A 14161-nucleotide genomic window follows, 5' to 3' on the forward strand; every position below is an offset into this window, starting at 1 on the left:
CAAAACAAACACAGGATCTTTAGAAAAGTAAATGAGCCTAGACTTCAGATTTTGAGATAGGGCCCAGGTATGGCTAGTTTTGTTTTGTTTTGTTTTGTTTTTCATTTTCTAAAAATTATGTTGTAAACCTCCAGCTGAGAACCCAACTTTATGCAATTGCTTAACCCTACTTCAGTATTAACCTTTCTAAAGCATGACTTTCAATTTCACTTCCAAATCCAAGAAACTTTTCTTACTCCCCAGTGCTTACAAAACCAGACAAGGTACTCTGTGGCTGGTGAAGTGCCTTTACTCTCCCACACACATTCTTTCATGTATTCTATCTAACAATTTCTCCCCCAAGAACCTTCATTTTCTCCTCTAGCTGATGGCCCAGCTCTAGTCTTACCTCTTTCAAATGAGGACCCAAACATTCCAGGAATCACTGGTATTTCCTACAGCACTTATAACCAACCCCAAATGCACTGTGAGAACACTGCTATCATTTTACATGACTATATTCCAGCTTGTATGCTCTTTAATAGCTTCCCAAAGTGAACATACTATTCCATCAAAATCTCTTTGAAACTGAGGTTCCTTGAAAAACTGGCAAATTCCAAGTCTGGGCAAGAAATTTCAGGATGATTCTGGAACATTTAGTATGACCATAAGCATAAAATCAAAGATGAATGGGGTCACAGTGAAAAGACACAGCTGCCAACTGAAAGGGGCCCCCACTGGACCAAGATGGGATAACTGGAGCATAAAAATACATGCATACATACAGGCACACTGCATATGGACTGCAAAACATTTAATATATAAATTCATAAGTTCATAACAATACTTCCAAAAATCTCATTATTCTGAAAACTACAAATAAAACAAGGAATGGAGCATGCATCCCGTCCCTGTATCCTGTATAAACTATGTTCCAGGATAGTCAAATAGTCAATGAGCGCAAGTTCTTTTCTATGGAAAAAGTCCAGCTAATAAATGCAGAAGAAATGACAGAAATAGAAAGTCATCATTTCCCACCCCTACTAACAAAAAGGTTCTCTGCACCGTCACTATCTACTAAAAAAAGCCTTAAATGAAAGGCTGATTGATGTGGGAAGATTATATTGTATGAATTAGGGTAACATAATCTGAACCAAAGGATCATCAACCTTAACAACACTAAAAGTGGGATACCGATGTGGCCTACACCTCCTGATACACTCCAACAGGAGATGCACAGTACCTCCTAGCACATATTCTTACCCCACTCCCTTAAAAAAAAAAACACTGACAGAATCAAGCCTCATGTATCCGGCACATGTGGAGCAAAGAAACAATTTAAACAATACCCAGAAGATACAATCACAGCCTAACCCAGAGTGGAGAAAACTCTACAGCTCAAGACACCCAGTAACTTTAATTAAATAGCATGATGGGCAAGGGGGCGGTAATAAAAGAGACAGATGTTGACAATTAACGAATACTGTGGATATTTAAATTAAAAAAAAGAAAAAAAAAAAACTTTCTTCTTTTGTGTTCTACCCAGGGCCTACCGAAGTGCTGAATGCTACTAACTGACTTATAAACAATAAATCTCCTTGCTGACTTTCGATATAAAGTACCAGGAACCAAAACACTAACATCTTTAATATAGAATGTCCCCATACACACACTTTTCATCAGTTGTTTGACCCTTCTACCCAGCTATCCTCCCAGCACTCCATTCAACTTGACACACCCAAACCTCAAGTATCTTTCCACCTCCCCCAGCTCTTTTCTTTTTCTTTTAGTGTTCTCACCATTCTCCTGCTCCCACAGGCCAAAGAGCTTGCTTCCCCTATCTATCTAATCAATGCCAAGTTACATGGCTTTCACCTATAAAATCTCTCTCACCACCATCATACCACGCCCTTTTACACCTTGAATACATCTCACCCAAAACTGTTAACTGTCCTCAGCACTTTGTCTCCTCCTTCCTCCTATCCGCACCACACTACACTATACTGCCATTTTCATCTACTCCATCCACACTGTGCAAAGCTGTCAGTGTCATACCCCTGAAGCACAAGGTTCTTCACTTAAAAATCCTCAAAGTTTCTCCACTGCCTACCAAGGATCGACTGAACTCCCCACACTGGCATTCAATGTGTTCTGTAACATAAACCACCTATTTTTACAAGCCCACAAAACACTGCCTTCCATCCACATTCCTTAACAACCACCCACGAGAGGGTTTTCTGAGAGCATCTCATGTTTTTCTGTGCCTGTGCCTCTGCTCCAAAGCTCCTTTTACCCAGTGTACTCTTCCACCTCCCCTGTTCTCAAAACCCAATTTTTCTTCCAGGACTTTCTCATACGCTACCTATTTTTAAAGCCTTCATGGATTCTCCAATTCTTGCAAACCAAAGGCAAATGTTTCTCCACTTAATACTTCTCAACTATTAACCTTATCTAGAGCAGAATAAGCTGTTTTGTAGCAATAAAGAAAAACAGCTTAAAGTTCCTTGAAGACAAGACAGAATTTTAGTCATGTTTCTAATCCCATATATCACATGGTCTTGAATAGAGGAGTCGAAATATTTTGGTTGAGTGGGTGTGCCACAGTCTATGGGGTCGCAAAGAGTTGCACACGACTTAGTGACTGAACAACCATGTATCAACAAACTGATGTTGGAACGGTATCAAGAAAAAAGCAAGCTGTTTCAAAACAGAGAAAGATGGACTGATGAAAAAGAAAAAGGATAAAATTAATTTCATACTCCTCCCTAATTAAAACAGCTTAACAGTCATTCTTCTTTGGAAGCGATATGTACATTTTAAAATTACTTTCCCCAAACAACCTGAACCTAATTAAAACAGCTTAACAGTCATTCTTCTTTGGAAGCGATATGTACATTTTAAAATTACTTTCCCCAAACAACCTGAACCTAAACATGTTTTTTTTTTTTTTCTGATTTAACTGTCCTGTTGTAAAATTGCAACTATCTTCACAAGTAAGTTAAAATTTTATACAGTAAAATAAGAAACTACAGTTAAGCGGGCTATAGCAAGTGTTACTTTGTTACTTTCCTACATACAAAGAGTATCTTTTTTATAATGGATGTCCATCAAAGAATTAGTTTCAAAACCTCCTGATCCTTTAAAAAAATTACCAATTATGTAAATCTGAAATCAAGTTTTAAATTTCAGTGAGAAATAACAATTACAGAATATTTTTAGGAAGTTATAGGAAAACAATAAAAATTAAAATACATTCCCAAGTTTTAAAGAGCCAAAGGCAGGTAGGAAAGGCAACCATATATACTCTAAATCTCTTAATAGCCTCAGTTCTAGACTGTTCCTCTGACCAGTTTTCCTTCCTTATGACATATGATTAGAAGCATTATAAAGCTTCTAATGGAGCAAAAATTCCAGAAGCGTTCACTAACAATAAAGGGATAATAAAACATTTAGATTTAATTCATTTGAATTTTTCTAAATTTTTGCCCCATTGCTTAACTTTGATCTTGTGCAATTCTCTCGTGCCCTCAGAAGCACTCTGGATTATTGGGAGCCTAAGACAAATTCTCAAACTGACTTTTCAGCAAAAGGAACAAAGAACGAAATAATCTTAGTTTTTTGGTTGGCTGGGTTTTGTAATACCACTACCCACCCACCCCCCCTTTTTTTTTTACAGAAAACAGCCAGGATTATATTCCTTAAACAGAGGTCAATTCTTCTTAAAAGCCTTCAGTTGGTTCCCATGGCCTCAGAAAACAACCTAAAAATTGATAGGCCTCCACAATCCAACCTCTTTCTCCAGTCTCAGTTTTCACCGTCCAACTTGAAACCTTCTTCACCAAGATCCTTATCACACCGAACATGTAATGCTTAGAAGCTCAATCTCCTTTCCAACCTATTACAAGTCCATATCTTTTGAGGACAAGGTCAAGGCCACCATGAGACAGGAAGCATTAAGTCATATCTTCCTTAACATCCCCCTTTCTAAGCTAGAAGTCATACCTTCTATCTCATTGTTCCCTAAAAATGTTGTGTTGACTCCTCATTTTTCTACTTATTTCTTTCTGCCCTGTGTTGCAGTCAGCAGTTAACTCGCATACATTGCTACTTTATTCAGGATGTTTTTCACAACTAAAAATAGAATTTAACCAAGAAATGCAATCTTTTAAATTCAACATTTACACAATCTGCTATATTCCCACAAATTTAGAATATCAACAAGCAATCTATTTAAAAGATAATCTTTTCTACTGAATTACATTTTAAAGAATAAATTAGGGAATTCCCTGGCAGTCCAGTGATTAGGGCACTTTTACTACCGAGAAACCCAGGTTCAACCCCTGGTCAGGGAACTCAGTGACACAGCCAAAAAAACAGAATGAATGATAACAAAGAATAAGTGGACACCACCAAAATAAGTATCTGCAGCTAATGAGCCTATTTTGGGAAGGTGTGAAAATTTCCTTATTATGGAAGTTGTGCCTTCTTGGTTGAATACTTTCCATGAGGAGGACCAAGCAGGCTTTAGGATCTATTACTGACCAAGGCTGTACTGATAAAATGCCCCCCAAAATGTAAGAATTCATTTTTGTGTGTATATGTATTTTGTGTATGCATGTATATCTATTCTTGGTCTTTGACTCTATGGATAAAAATCAGCCATGAGCCAGGCTGCAAAAGCTCAAAATGGATCATATGTTAGGACAGCTTCTTTCTGCATTCTAACCCAATGACAAGAATCAGACTGCACAGGAAGAGTTTCCTGACAGATCAGATTTTCAGTTTCAAATGAGATTAAACTAGCTCAATTAGGCTACCCAACTGTTTTAACCATTTATGAAAATAAGCCAAAACAATTTTTAGATTAGACACGTGTCTTCTTGCCACTGCAATTAAGAACCTTCTTTTGGGAGTTCCCTGGTGGTCCAGTGGCTAAAATGCTGCGTTCCCAATGTAGGGGGCCTGCATTCGGGCGCCTGGGTTCGATTCCTGGTTGGGGAAGTAAGATCCCACATGCTGCAGCTAAAACAAACAAAAAAAGATCCTGCATGCTGCAGCTACAACCCGGTGCAGCCAGATAAATAAATAAAGTATTTAAAAAAAAAAAAAGAACCTTCCTTTTTACTGATGACATGATTTGATTCTCATAATCCAAGAGGTCCATCCAGAAACAACAGCTCCTATGGCCTATGGCTTAAAATAAACTATTCTAAATGAAAGTTTTTCATTGTTTTCTTATTTTTCACTGTTTGGATGGCTAACACTAAACTCTATCTAGTAAGTCAATTCAATCCAATAACTAAAACCACATCCTATAATTTTTATTTTACAGATCCACTGGGAACTCTGTCACTCAAAACCCAATATTCCGCTGAAGTTCTATTGTTAAAGTGGATGACAACAGCTACTCCTGGTAACTGTCCAGGTTAAAATGAACTCAGCTTGGCTATGGATGTAGAAATGGAAGTTTCAATCAGAGGTTAATTCAAATTTGGTATGAGTCAAGCTTCTGTCTGAAATCTGCCTGTGACCACACCTTTGCAGCTACCTGCCTGGTAAGTAGCTCCTTAGCTGTGCAAGAATGCAGGTCAGACTTCTCTGTGTGGCAACAATGTATCAGTCTTGCCACATGATAAACCACTACCCAAAGTTTAATAGGTATGTTTCATTGAGATGACAACACAGAATACAAGCATTCCAGGTTCTCACCAGAGTTATTAAATAATGAGTGTTCTGCTGGGATACTCAGACTTATCTTTACATAAAGTTATATACCTGAACCACATTAGTCACAGAAAAGACTTAAGTTATATATTAATGTTGTACACTCACTGTGGAAAGCAGGTGGATACTTTTTTAAAATTGTAAAATTTCCTTTTTCCTTTTTATCTGACTTTCAAAAGTTTCAAGCCTAAGTTACAATAACATATCATACACTTTATATATATGGCAACCCACTCCAGTATTCTTGCCTGGAGAATTCCACAGACAGAGAAGCCTGGCGGGCTACAGTCCATGGGGTTGCGAAGAGTCGGACACAACTGAGCATGCATGCACACACAAACAAACTGCTGTAATTTGTATATTTACTTTTTCCTCCTGTCATATAGATTTTTGTTTTTAACAGCCTCATCATAGCTACAATATTGTGGTAAGCTGCTCAAAACCTTTTTCAAAGCAGTAAGTGATATAAATTATAACTAAATAAAACTTTCCTGTAATGCTTAATCTGTTATTTGACACTGAAAATGTTATGTAGTCAAAATTCTAGTTCTTAAAAACAAATAAAGTCAGTCTTTAAAAATTATACAAAAGTTTGTGTTGAATAAATGATAGGCGTGTGAGTGGCCAGAAAAGCACAAGGCCAGAAGACTGAAACCAGCCCCACAAAACAGAAGCAGACAAAGGAGGGAGTGATGTGAGCAGTACTTCCAGCACTGCACAGGCGTGCAGCGTGCCCCCTGCTATCGTAACAAAGGGCTGGAAATCAGAGCGCCAGCAGTGTCGGTGAAGCGGGGGATCAGGGAAGCCAGTCTGTGGTGGGCTGGGGAGTAATGAGGAGGCAAGAACTGGAAATGCAAGTATCCTCACTGCTTCCAGAACCTATGAGGGCAGAGAGATGGCCAGAAGGGAACAGGAACGAAGAATGCTTCCCCTGCCCACCCCATTTCATTAATACAAAAGACTTTTTTGTTTCTATCCTTGATTCAACAGCTATTCATGGGGTGCCTACAAAGTGACAGGCAGTTGCAGGAGTCTGGGATAAATCAGGGAACAAAACAGACAAACACCTTTGCCATGGAGACGTTTTCATTCTAGTAGGGCAGTGAAAGTCTCTCGGTCATGTCTGACTCCTTGCGGCCCCATGGACTATACAGTTGATGGAATTCTCCAGGCCAGAATACTGAAGTGGGTAGCCGTTCCCTACTCCAGGGGATCTTCCCAACCCTGGAGATCGAACCCAGGTCTCCCGCATTGCGGGTGGATCTTTACCAGTTGAGCCTCAAGGGAAGCCCTAGTCGGCCAGAGGGGACATTAAAATAGGTTACACAGAATGTGAGGTGATAGTGCTATGAGGGAGGAAAATTACAGCAAAGTTGGGGGGATCAGGAGTGTGGTGGGAAGAGGTGCCATGCAGATGCATGAATGAGGTCAGGAGAGGTTTGCTGAGGTAGTGAGGTTTAAGTTCAAGCAAAGACCTGAAGCGGGTGAAGGAATTAGCCAAGCAGATTTCAGGGGAACAGTGTTTCAAGTAGCACAAAGAGTCAGGGTAAAGGCCCTAACGTACGACTGTGTCTGCTGTTTTCAAGGGGAAAACTGAGGGGAAACAGCAGAAGAGGGAAAGGGAAGCAGCCAATACAGCAAGTCCCAAAGGAAAAGAAGGCAATGATCTCCAAAACACAACCCCAGGGGTGAGTGGAAGTCAAGAGAGGAACCTTTCCCTTGAGACTGCCTCACTGTGCAGCAGTAAGCAGGCCTAACTAAAATGGTCACGATTTTAGAAAGGCCACTGTGGAGAGCGGGAGAGGGGACTGAGCAGAAACGCTCTGAAGGACACCAGAGACAGCCTCAGGGGAGACCCGAGACCACACTGTGTGAGGGGTCTCCACGACACAGTTAAAAAGGGAGGCTACGGATGATGGGAATGACTCGAGACTGGCATGAGAAGAAATAAACGCTGCAAGTACTAGGAAGAAAATGGCTGAGGCAATGCACCCTGGAAACGACAGTGGAGAGACAGCAGACAAAGAAGTAAACTCTGAGAGGGGCTAATAGGACCAGAGACCTGAGGGAGGGAACGCACAGCAAGAGACTGCTAACGTGAGAGCTGCGCGTTACCAGAGTTTAAGGCCTCAAGGTGATGACATGTTACAAGATACGGCCACAATACGAGTTACTGGAACAGAACGAACCTTTCCTTTGAGCTGAAGTTAAGGAATTCTACAGTTAAGAGTAGTTACAAAGGAAATTCAGCCTAGTGGACACTAGCCACTTCTAGTGACCTTGGGGGAATCATTTAGCCTCTGTCTCAGTTTCACCTAAAAAATGGGGATAACAGGATGTATTTTATATGGCTGTTATAAAGATTCAGTGAGTAAACGTAACGTGGTTAGAAAAGAGCCTGGCACACAGAAAGAGCTCAATAGGAGTAAGCTATTCTATCACTATTGTTGTGATGGTGGTTGTTTATACAGTTATGGACATCTGCCAGAATGATGTCAGAAATTCGGATGGAAGGAAGAACTAAGACACATACCAATGTCTTCAAATAGAGCAATGGTAGAGGATAGTGTAATTGAATGATACACTTTGGCATAAACAATTGACATTAAATGTAAAAAATATTCTAAAACCAGCCATTTACAATCTTGTGAGTTATAACAGATATACAAATCACTACAAAACAAAAATACCGACTGAGTAATACATATTACACTGCAACACGGAAAGGGAAGAGGCTCTGATTGAAAATCATAGAAACCGCCAGGGCAAGGGTAGTGATACACTAAACCATATGTACTAAAACAGAAAGGTGCTGGAGTTAACCTGATCTCACCACATCCACAGACACAGGGTAAAGCATAAGTTCCTTGAGTAAAGAACTACATCTCTACACACTCTCAACTGGGAATGAATGTTGTCAAAGTGGGCATAAACGAATGACTGGGCCAGTCATCAAGAAGTCCAAGTCGAAAGCCCAAAGCATCCTTTGCAGGTGTTTCCTGTCACAGCAGCATCTGCTTCATTTACCTTCTGCTGATGAAAAAGTTCTAAACGTGTATTTATCCACATGCTTTCATGAACTCCAGAAATTCACTAGTATCTGCTCGAGCAAGACCACCTTTTAAAGAGAACAACATGAAGTAAATATGCTATACCTTTCACTTTAGAGCCTTGTGAAATTATATCACATGGGTTTGTAAGACCATCTTACTCCTGAGAAAGACCTCTGTGCTCAGAGCCCTGGGAAGCATTTACAAACAAAGCAGGGGCCTTTTGTTGTCCTTCCCTCTGTACCCAGGACAAGATCATAGCAGGAAGTGAGCTAGAAAGCTCTGGCCTTGGAGAGCCTCTGTTGGCACTTCTCCTGGCAGTTTATTCCCAGCACAAATTCAAAGTGGGAAAAAGGAACCAGAGAAAAAAGGAAAACTGCATTCGTATCTGGTCTTGAAAAGGAAAGTCTGCTCAGAAGTCATACCTGATTGGATAAACTTTGGAAAAACATTCATCAGAGTGGAGCTGCCTCCCAGACTCCCAGTCCGGTCTGACTTCACCACGTGCTGAGACTACATTTAACCACCATTCTTCAGATTTTGCTTACTAATAAAATAAATGTAAAAACTTACATCTAAGAAATATTTCTTAATTGGGGCATGGAATTTAAAAACAAGACATTCTGTATTTCTCTCATTATTAATAAGATGCAAAAAAACACTAGTTTCTGTTGAAGTCATTTTTTTTTAAATTTCAACCAAGTTTCAAAAGAAAAGCTTAATGATAAAAATAAAAAATAAAGTGTTAAGACTTTTCTTAGAAAACCTTATCTGAAAATGTTTAAGTAGTTCCACTTAAGTCACAGGAATTTATTCATTAAGAAAGGGAGTTTGAATGAAAGCAACAGGACAAAAAAGGTGGGTATGCCATTCTCCAGAACCTGTCCACACCTAGAATGTAGGAAAAGACAGATCTATAGGCTCACACTAAATTCAGTTGTTGCTCCTATCCAGATCGTTTTTTTTTTACAACGCTAACATGTGTGCACTCTTCATATTCCATCCTTAAGTGGTACCTTACCCATTTCACTTGCCTCATAATCCAACAGCCATACCAAGTTAATTAGAAAGCATCACCTCACTTCTTAGGGAACACAAGCTAAGATTTTACTATGACTAAGCTAAGCTGACAAAATGCCAGCCTTTAAATAAAATATCCACCATGATATCACCTCTTAAGAGCTATCTGAATCCAGCCACTACACTTTCAGGGGGCTGGGAAAGACCCATTTAAGACACAAAGCAACATGTTCAGTATCACCACAACAGCTGCCTAGAACAGTAAAGAGATATGTGAGCAAGGGATCTGTTGACAATCTAATTTCAGCCACCTCGAGATTCCACAAACATGACAACCTGCGTCCTCAAAAATACTGCTGCAACCCTCTCCCATCATTAGAATATTCCAGTTGACTTCACCTCTGCACATTGAGCTACTTTGAAAACCTATCCATCCGGCGACGCAATGTACTATTGATAATTCCAGGCCTCCACCCTGGTAAACTGGCCTTAGCAATCCTCAGATCTGCCTCTGTACGAGTGAGGCATCACCATCCCTCTGTGCCCATAGCCCTGATCATAGACGATGAACACAGAAATGCATCATTTCACCCCAAAGAGAATGCAATCTTGAAGGCAGTTTGCCTTGGAAGCTCAATAAGCGATTCACCAAGGAGGAAAAAAAAAGTGATTTCGGAGTTCCATTCTGGTTTTAGGGCCCGGAATGTTTTGTGTTGCATGAACAATGACTAGCTCGCTGGAGCAGCCTCCCAACCCCCACAACTTGGCTTCGGTGTGGCCAGTCACCCTGAAAGCTGCCAGGGCTGCCACTCGGTGCCTTCCAGCAACGGGACTTGGCTCCTAAAGGATTTGTCAGATCATCCTCCCAATATGGCTGCCAGAGTAATCCCAGGCTGCCGACCGCCGAGACCACACCAGCCCCCGCCACGGATGGCCAGCATCCAGCGAGCCCCCTCCCTTCCCACCGCGCTTCTCTTCAGTCCTTGCGACAGCAGCTCCCCCCTCCCACGCGATGCCCGCGCCTGCCTTCATCTGGCAAAAGGGCACAACCACATTCCTAGCCGAAGCCTCGATGCCAACCCTAACGGGGGAGAGGGGATGGGGGTAAATGAGAAGGGTGGCTTCAGCACGGAGCAGAGAGAGCCGTAATGTGCGCAGAGAGCCCGGGTAACCGAGGGGCAGCGGCGGCTCGGCTGACCGCCCGGGACAGCCGGAACCTGGCGGCTCAGGGGAGGCGGAGAGCTGGTGCGGGCCACTGCGGGGGACCCGGCAGGCCGCTGGCCCAAGCCCGGGGCTCGCTGCTGGCCCGGGGACTGTCCCCCACTCGCGAGGCCGAGACTCCCCCACCCCGCCCCGCCCCACTCGGTGCCCCGCTGGGGCAGCGCCCTCAGTATTCGCGGCTCCGGCCCGGCCCGGAGCTTCCCCGGCTCGGACCCCGCCAGACCCCGGCCTGGCCGCCCCTCCCCCCGGGCGGTCCCATTCTCAGGCTGGCGGCGCAGCGCCAACCGCCGCCCGCCTTACCTCAGCCGCGCTGCGGACAGACTGACAGGCGGGCGGGAGGGCCGGGTCAGCAAGAGCCGCGGCGCGCGGGGGCACGGGGAACCCGGCACCGACGTTCCTTAGCGCGAGCAGCGGCCGCCGAGAGCCGCAGGGCGCCGCTCGGCAGCCCCATCACACAGCTGGCCAGCCCGGCATCAAGGGCCACGGAGGGCGGGAGTCCAGGAGACCCGGGCGCGGCAACCGGCGAAGAGCGGCTCAGGCTCGCGCTGGCACCTCCCAGGACCGCCGCCGTCAGACTGCTCAGCGTCCGTCCTCTCCAAGCTCCGCCTGCTGCCGCCGTCCTAGGACACCGCCCGAAGCCCGGCAGCCGTGCGTCACCTCGGTCCGCCTTGGCGCCCGCGACTGACGCGGGCAGCGACCAATCGGGGTGCAGAGCTCCGAGCGGCCGGCCAATCGCAAGGGGAGTCGGTGAAGGGGCGGTGAGAGAGGCGGAGACGGCTGGGCGCCCCCTGGTGGCTCAGAAGCCGGAGCTGGTGTGTGGGGGTGCGGGGTAGGGGAAGGCGGCGCCCAGAGTCCCCTCTCGGGTGACCCCCGAAGGGCGTTAGTCCGCAGCAGCCGCGCCGGGCTAACCCGGTGATCCGCCTTGTAAGGGGACAAAGCAAGGCTAAGTGGGGCGGGGCGGGACTGTGGGGACCCGACGCCTGCGGAGGGGCAGAAACGAATGTGGGAGCCAGCCGAGTGTGGAGTCATTGTCCGTTTGGAAAACATCTCACCACGCTGAAGCCGCGAAACACTGCGCAGTCGGAGCTGAAACACGCAAAAGGATGAGTGTACTATCCCGCAGAAAGCTTACCGGCCTATTCTTAGCGAGCCCGAGCAAAACACCTCCCACACGCCACCTTGGGAAAAAAGGCGGAATGAGTAATGGAAAAGCATGACTTTAGTGGGCATTCAACTTGTCTCCTTGGGAGACCGAGTAAGGGCTGTGAGTAAAGGAACAAAATGCTTTGTATCGCCCCGGAGTTAACCAACCAAGGTCCCCCCTGGGAGATTCCCTTAAAGGAGGGTTATTGGAATTCAGAAACCGGAGAACACACGCGCTCTGCTAGCGATTTTTAAAAATCAGATTTAGATTCAGGTCAAAAGAAAAGTACACAGCTGTTCACGTGAGGTACAATTCAGTACTTAACAAAATATTAATTCTACAGTAATATGGGTAATTATCATGCCAGGCATCACTATTTTACAAGGTTATGATATACTTATTGATTTACTAGCAGAAATTTAAAATAAAATCTGATTCCTCCCCCCACCCCTCCGCTGAATTCAATACAGAATTGGGTGTTAAAAAGCCTCTGTGTAAGCAGAGACGCTAAAACGTCAAAATTAAATTTCTACACTAAGGGTTTCAGAAGATTTGCACCACCGCTGAACTCCTCATACTCGCCATCCAGCCAACAGCTATTGAACCTTTCATATACAATGTAAACTCCACCTATCCACAGAAGGATTTGACATAGCTTACACTGAACCACACAAGCAATAAAACTGTATAGCATTAAAGTAGGAGTAAAGTTAATAATTTTTTTTAAGTAATAAAGTCTGTATAGGGGAAAGGGCTGTCTGAAAAAGGGGAATGCATAGCAAGAAAAATAATATTTAAAAATAGAGTCAAGGGAATGTGCCACCACTGAGCACAAAACCCACCTGGTAGCTTCCTGAAGGCCATGACAAAAATAGAATTACAATGAGTTAATAGAAGCTCATGGATTCATTAGTAGACACCAACCTTTTCCTTAAGAAAATCTCAAGTCAAAGATCTCTCTTGGTAAATGACACATTGCACTTGAAAACATGTGGGTTATTTTCAAATATCTTTTGATACTGATTTCTAACATAATTCCACAGTGACAAGAGAATAGACACTGTATGATTTCAACAGCTTTTTAGCCCATGAAATTTTTTCACCTTATGTTATGTCCCTGGATATGTTCCAGCATCTCCTGGTTTATAGTCTTTGGGAACTTGAGTCGAATATGTATCCTGCTGCCGTGTGAAACTTGTATAAGTCTTAATTTTGTTAAACTGGTTCATAGCGCTTTCCAGACCTAGTATAGCCTTCTTTTCTATTTATTAATTTTTGAGAGTTTGATATTGAAATACCAACGAAAACTCTTAATTTATCTACTTAAAAAATAATCCTAATATATAGTGGAACTATATGTAACTTTGTTCTGTATTTTCCAAGTTTCCTGTAAATGTGTTATACTTTCATAATTAAAAAAATAAAAGCTCTTTGCATAAGTACTCAGGTAAGCACCATAGAGAGTTACAAAAACTTGGATGGTAGTATTGTTTGAGCTCTCAATGGAGTTCAAATTAAAAAGAATGTGAAACAGTGAAGGGAATGTGGTAGTTATCAGCCCTAGACAAATTAAGCAAAAGCACACAAAGAAGGATCAAGAGAGGTAGATAAGACTGTTCTAGGTTTCAAGACCAAAATGGCATGCTCTACCTAAGCTTTTTGCCCCTCTGACAAATGAAATTGCTCTGCAGAGACCTTCAGTTTCTCAGGGTACAGATTTTGTACAGAGTCACCTCTCAAAAGTCGGATAGTACTAGAAAATTGAATTTAGTCATGGCCCAGTAGTTATCCCTGGAATACAAGGAAAGAACATCAAAAGATTTATAAATGTTATGCACAGAGCCATGCTACCACAACTAATAAGGTGTCTAGATACAAGATCAATATAAAAAAATCCAAAGTACTCCTTTTCATTAGGAAAGACTAACTAGAAAATGTGATTTAAAGTGCTTCTGTTAAAAATAGCAACAAAACTATTAAATATTTAAGGGTAAGTTGACAAAAGATAACCAAGACCCATATG

General features: G+C 42.9%; 1 protein-coding gene across 1 annotated transcript in view; it reads right to left on the reverse strand.

The window, feature by feature from the left end:
• The window catches only part of KIF1B (kinesin family member 1B), a 189576-nt gene extending 178014 nt beyond the window's left edge, over positions 1-11562 (reverse strand). The window contains exon 1 of the mRNA XM_052653410.1: positions 11295-11562. The gene's annotated coding sequence lies outside the window, so the exon portion shown is untranslated. The remainder of the gene's footprint in view (positions 1-11294) is intronic.
• Between the last annotated feature and the right edge of the window lie 2599 nt (positions 11563-14161).

Source organism: Budorcas taxicolor, chromosome 16 (genome assembly GCF_023091745.1).
Source record: "Budorcas taxicolor isolate Tak-1 chromosome 16, Takin1.1, whole genome shotgun sequence".
NCBI lineage: Eukaryota > Metazoa > Chordata > Mammalia > Artiodactyla > Bovidae > Budorcas > Budorcas taxicolor.